Source organism: Arachis ipaensis, chromosome B2, assembly GCF_059453495.1.
Source record: "Arachis ipaensis isolate K30076 ecotype BB chromosome B2, ASM5945349v1, whole genome shotgun sequence".
Lineage (NCBI taxonomy): Eukaryota > Viridiplantae > Streptophyta > Magnoliopsida > Fabales > Fabaceae > Arachis > Arachis ipaensis.
The window spans coordinates 25,944,929-25,951,134 of record NC_142437.1 but is presented as its reverse complement, the minus strand read 5'-3'; the positions used below and the strand labels follow the sequence as shown (position 1 = coordinate 25,951,134).

Here is a 6,206-nt window from a genome sequence, read left to right as displayed (position 1 = left end):
TTGAGTAATTAAGTTTGAGGAATTTTGGAAGAGTTATAAAAATGGGTTCCAAAAAGAAACTGAAAGTGGTTTGATTCAAATGAACCGGTTCCTTTTCAAATGAGTTGATTTTTGGACCGGGTTGGAACTCGTGATTTTGTATGGTCAGTTTCATAATAAATTCAGTTTTATTTACTTGAACCGAGAATTCATGATTTTAAGAGTTTCGATGAATTTTAAGGAATTGATATAGGTTGACCTTCCCTAAAGACTTGAGACTCTGCCGAGAAACTTTTGTTATAAAATCCCATTGTTGTATGGGTGATTTTGAATACTTTGAAATAAATCCTTAACTTGCCATGGTTTTGGAAGTTTTGGAAAGAGAATGCCGAGAGTGGCTTTGTTTTAAAAAGGAAACTCACTTTGAGTAAATTTGGCTTATGAGCCTGAGATGATTTGAAAATGAGATCTTTAAAGCCAAGGCTGAAAAGAGTTGAAATTTGATTTCAAAGTGAAATGGCTTAAGAAAAGTGATTTGTGGCTTAAATGCCGGTTTTATGAATTTGATGATGTTGAATGGTGGAAGTGCTGTTTTGTTATGGGCCAGAATGGCTGTGTATGATTATGAATATTGGCTGGTTCTGGATTGAACTGTGAGCCGGAATGGCTGTGTATGATATTGATTTATGGCTGATTGCCAAATGAGTTATGGGCCGTATGGCTGACTATGAATTATGAATTTAAGCCGGATGGCTGAGATGGATGTTGATCCATGGCTGGGACTGAATGAATATATGCTTGAGATACCTGGGTAGTAGCAAGGGTTGTGGTTCGTCCCACTTGCTCCAGGTCAGAGACTGTGACGCTTGGGTAGTAGCGGTAGTTGTGGTGATTCCACTCGCTCCAGGTTGAGCTTTTAAACACCCGCCTGGGTAGTAGCCGCAGTAGTGGTTATTCCACTAGCTCTGGGTTGAGCGGGCAGTAGCAAGGGGGTTGTAGCTCAAACCTACTTGCTCCACGATGGGTGTTTCTGTCCATGGTTAGCTACCAGGACGTGTCGGGTTGGCTATATAACCGACAGATGATATCATCAGCCATTAGGGACAGACATGCATCATACGCATCTATGTGACATTGTTTGGGTGTGCATATTATACTTGGTTTGCCTATGTGAATAATTGCTAATTGTTCTACTTGCAATAACTGTTTGTTTGTGCTTGCATCGTCCTAATTGTGTTTGCTACTGGGACTCTGTTGGACTGTGGTGATTGGTTGATGGTTGGATTGTTTGGGCCTAGGGCCGTGGTTGGAATGAGATGAACCGAGGGTTGATTTCGGTTGTGTTTCTGGTTTGGAATAATATATGAAAGGCTATTTTGTTTCAGTATAGATAAACCGTTTTGAAAGGCTTTTGAGTCTTTGAGAATTGAATGGTTCCTCTTTTAGAAAAGATTTTCGACTTTACTTTTATTGTAAACCGTTGTTTTTGAAAAGAGGCATGAGACGGTTATTAATCACTGGTGCGGTTATCTTCATGTATCCTATTACAGTAATTCCTAAAAACCCTCTACTGAGAACCCTTTCGAGGATGATGTTCTCACCCCCCTACATTTTTCCCCTTTCAGGATATGGGCGCAGAAGTTACGAAGAGCTTATTTAATTGTTGTTGTGATGCTCTGTATTGTTTTAGTTATGGTTTATTGTACCCTCGCCTTTATCTTGTTATAATCTGTAAGAGGGATAGGAATTGTATTGGATTATGTTTGTAATATTACATATATATATGTATGTATATATATGGTTGTACTCTTTATGAGTTTTTGTAAGTTGTATGGTATCTATGGATGTACGTTATCGAACGAAAGTAATTTTCGGGAGCGGTTTAAAGTTTAAAGTTTTAAACAGGCTCATATTTTAGTATTAAATAGTATAAGTGTCGTCGTAATGTCCGAGCAATCAGAGTCGCGCAGCCGGAAGCGTGAGCTTTAGTAGTTAGGGTGTTACAAAAAGTTTATGCTTTTACCACACCAAACTTAGAATTTTGCTCGCCCTCGAGCAAGAGAAGAAAGAATAGATGATGAAGAAGAAGAAAATATGGAGGAGATGAGGGAAAGGTGTATTCGGCCAAGAAGAGAAGAGAGGGTTGTGTAGTGTGAAAATGAGGAAGAATGGAGGGCTTTATATAGGGAATGGAGGGGGGTAAGGTTCGGCCATAAGGGTGGGTTTTAGGTGGGAAATTGGTTTTGAATTTTGAAGGTAGGTGGAGTTTATGAGGTAGGTTTATGGGGAAGAGTGGATGGATGTGAGTGGTGAAGTGGTGATAGGAAGATATGATTTTAAAAAATAATTTATACGCTCATATCTGATAGGGAAGAGAGATTGAGGTGATTGGTGAAGAGTTTTGGGGAAGAGTGTTTATTGGGAAGGGAGGATGAACATTGAGAAGAGGGAAGAGAGTGAGTGGTGGTAGGTGGGGATCCTGTGGGGTCCACAGATCCTGAGGTGTCAAGGATTTGCATCCCTGCACCCATTAGGCATGTAAAATGCCTTTGCATGCAATTCTGGCGTTTAAACGCCGAATTGATGCTTGTTCTGGGCGTTCAACGCCCAGATGCAGCATATTTATGGCGTTGAACGCCAGCCAGATGCTTGTTTCTGGCGTTCAGTGCCAGCTCTTCTTCACTGTGCATTTCTGGCGTCTGAACGCCAGGATGCTGCTTGTTTCTGGCGTTCAACGCCAGAAACATGCTCTATTCTGGCGTTGAACGCCAGATAGATGCTCCTTACTGGCGTTTAAACGCCAGTGAGATCCTCTTCCAGGGTGTGATTTTTCTTCTGCTGTTTTTGATTCCGTTTTCAATTTTTATATTTATTTTGTGACTCCACATGATCATGAACCTAATAAAACATGAAATAACAATAAATTAAAATTAGATAAATAAAAATTGGGTTGCCTCCTAACAAGTGCTTTTTTAATGTCAATAGCTTGACAGTGGGCTCTCATGGAGCCTCACAGATGTTCAGAGCATTGTCGAGACTCCCCAACACCAAACTTAGAGTTTGGATATGGGAGTTCAACACCAAACTTAGAGTTTGGTTGTGGCCTCCCAACACTAAACTTAGAGTTTGACTGTGGAGGCTCTGGTTGACTCTGTTTTGAGAGAAGCTTACTGTGCCTCTTTTCCATGTTTACAGAAGGATGTCCTTGAGTTTTAAACTCAAGGGAGTCCTCATTCAATTGAAGGACTAATTCGCCTCTGTCAACATCAATCACAGCTCTTGCTGTGGCTAGGAAGGGTCTTCCAAGGATGATGGATTCATCCTCATCCTTCCCAGTATCTAGGACTATGAAATCAGCAGGGATGTAAAGGCCTTCAACCTTTATTAACATGTCCTCTACTTGTCCATAAGCCTATTTTCTGGAATTGTCTGCCATCTCTAATGAGATTTTAGCAGCTTGTACCTCAAAGATTCCCAGTTTCTCCATTACAGAGAGTGGCATGAGGTTTATTCCTGACCCCAGGTCACATAGAGCCTTCTCAAAGGTCATGGTGCCTATGGTACAAGGTATCAGGAATTTTTCAGGATCCTGTTTCTTTTGAGATAATCTCAGTTGATCCAATGCATTTAGTTCATTGGTGAACAGGGGAGGTTCATCTCCCCAAGTCTCTTTACCAAATAAATTGGCATTTAGCTTCATGATAGCACCAAGGAACTTGGCAACTTGCTCTTCAGCAACATCCTCATTCTCTTCAGGAGAAGAATACTCTTCAGAGCTCATGAATGGCATAAGGAGGTTCAATAGAATCTCTATGGTCTCTAGATGAGTCTCAGATTCCTTTGGTTCCTCAGAGGGAAACTCCTTATTGATCACTGGACGTCCCAGGAGGTCTTCCTCCTTGGGATTCACGTCCTCTCCTTCCTCCTTGGATTCGGCCATGATGGTCATTTCAATGGCCTTGTACTCTCCTTTTGGATTTTCTTTTGTATTGCTTGGGAGAGTACTAGGAGGGATTTCAGTGACTCTTTTACTCAGCTGGCCCACTTGTGCTTCCAAATTTCTAATGGAGGACCTTGTTTCATTCATGAGACTCACAGTGGCCTTAGATAGATCAGAGACTAAGTTTGCTAAATTAAAAGTATTTTGTTCAGAGTTCTCTGTCTGTTGCTGAGTGGATGATGGAAAAGGCTTGCTATTGCTAAACCTGTTTCTTCCACCATTATTAAAGCCTTGTTGAGTTTTTTGTTGATCCTTCCATGAGAGATTTTGGTGATTTCTCCATGAGGGATTATAGGTGTTTCCATATGGTTCACCCATATAATTCACCTCTGCTATTGCAGGGTTTTTAGGATCATAAGCTTCTTCTTCAGAAGATGCCTCTTGAGTACTGTTGGATGCAGCTTGCATTCCATTCAGACTCTGAGAAATCATATTGACTTGCTGAGTCAATATTTTGTTCTGAGCCAATATGGCATTCAGAGTATCAATTTCAAGAACTCCCTTCTTCATAGGCGTCCCATTACTCACAGGATTCCTCTCAGAAATGTACATGAACTGGTTATTAGCAACCATGTCAATGAGTTTTTGAGCTTCTGCAGGCGTTTTCTTTAGGTGAATGGATCCACCTGTAGAAGTATCCAATGACATCTTAGCTAATTCAGACAGACCATCATAGAATATATCCAGGATGGTCCATTCTGAAAGCATGTCAGAAGAACACTTTTTGGTCAGTTGCTTGTATCTCTCCCAAGCTTCATAGAGGGATTCACCTTCTTTCTGTTTGAAGGTTTGAACATCCACTCTAAGCTTACTAAGCTTTTGAGGAGGAAAGAACTTGGCTAAGAAAGCCGTGACCAGCTTATCCCAAGAGTTCAGGCTATCTTTGGGTTGAAAGTCCAACCACACTCTAGCTCTGTCTCTTACAGCAAAAGGGAAAAGCATGAGCCTGTAGACTTCAGAATCTACTCCATTAGTCTTAACAGTATCACAGATCTACAAAAATTTAGTTAAGAACTGAAAAGGATCTTCAGATGGAAGTCCATGAAACTTGCAGTTCTGCTGCATCAGAGAAACTAATTGAGGTTTCAGCTCAAAGTTGTTTGCTCCAATGGTAGGGATGGAGATGCTTCTTCCATGTAAATTTTAATTAGGTGCAGTAAAGTCACCAAGCATCCTCCTTGCATTATTATTATTTTCGGCTGCCATCTCCTCTTCTTGTTCGAAAATTTCTGAAAGGTGCTTGCTGGATTGTTGTAATTTAGCTTCTCTTAGTTTCCTCTTCAGAGTCCTTTCAGGTTCTGGATCTGCTTCAACAAGAATATTCTTGTCCTTGCTCCTGCTCATATGAAAAAGAGGGAACAAAAAATAATAATAATAATAGGGATCCTTTTTACCACAGTATAGAGGTCCCTGTGTGAGTAGAAGAAAAGAAGAAGAAAAGAATGTAATGTAAGGAAAGAAACACAAGGGTGATGAGAGCAGAGATGTGAGATGAAGAGAAGTGTTAGTAGATGAAGAAATAAATAGAATGAGATGAGAGAGAAAGAGGATTTTCGAAAATAATTTTTGAAAAAGAGTTAGTGATTTTCAAAAATAGTTTTTGAAAAAGGTTAGTAATTTTCGAAAATTAGGAATAAAATTAAAATAAAAAATTAAAATAATTAGTTAATTAAAAAGAATTTTTGAAAAAGAGGGAGATATTTTCGAAAATTAGAGAGAAAGGGTTAGTTAGGTAGTTTTGAAAAAGATAAGAAACAAACAAAAAGTTAGTTAGTTAGTTGAAACAAATTTGAAAATCAATTTTGAAAAGATAAGAAGATAAGAAGTTAGAGAAGATATTTTAAAATTAAATTTTTGAAAAAGATATGTTTTAAAAAGATAAGATAATAAGATATTTTTGAAAAGATATGATTGAAATTAGTTTTGAAAAATATTTGCTTTTTAAAATTACAATTAATGACTTGATTCACAAGAAATCACAAGATATGATTCTAGAATTTAAAGTTTGAATCTTTCTTAACAAGCAAGTAACAAACTTGAAATTTTTGAATCAAAATATTAATTGTTGATGATATTTTCGAAAATTATGAGAAAAAATTAAGAAAAAGATTTTTGAAAAATATTTTTATAATTTTCGAAAATAAGTAAGAAAAATAAAAAAGATTTGATTTTTGAAAAAGATTTTGAAAAAGATAAGATTTTTAAATTGAAAATTTGATTTGACTCA

General features: G+C 38.2%; 1 non-coding gene across 1 annotated transcript; it reads left to right on the top strand.

Annotated features, from left to right (window-relative positions):
• The first annotated feature begins 4,681 nt into the window (after window positions 1-4,681).
• On the top strand, window positions 4,682-4,789 carry LOC148573364 (small nucleolar RNA R71). The gene has a single exon (XR_015906267.1). It is a non-coding gene; the product is annotated as a small nucleolar RNA R71 (small nucleolar RNA).
• Window positions 4,790-6,206: the final 1,417 nt, after the last annotated feature.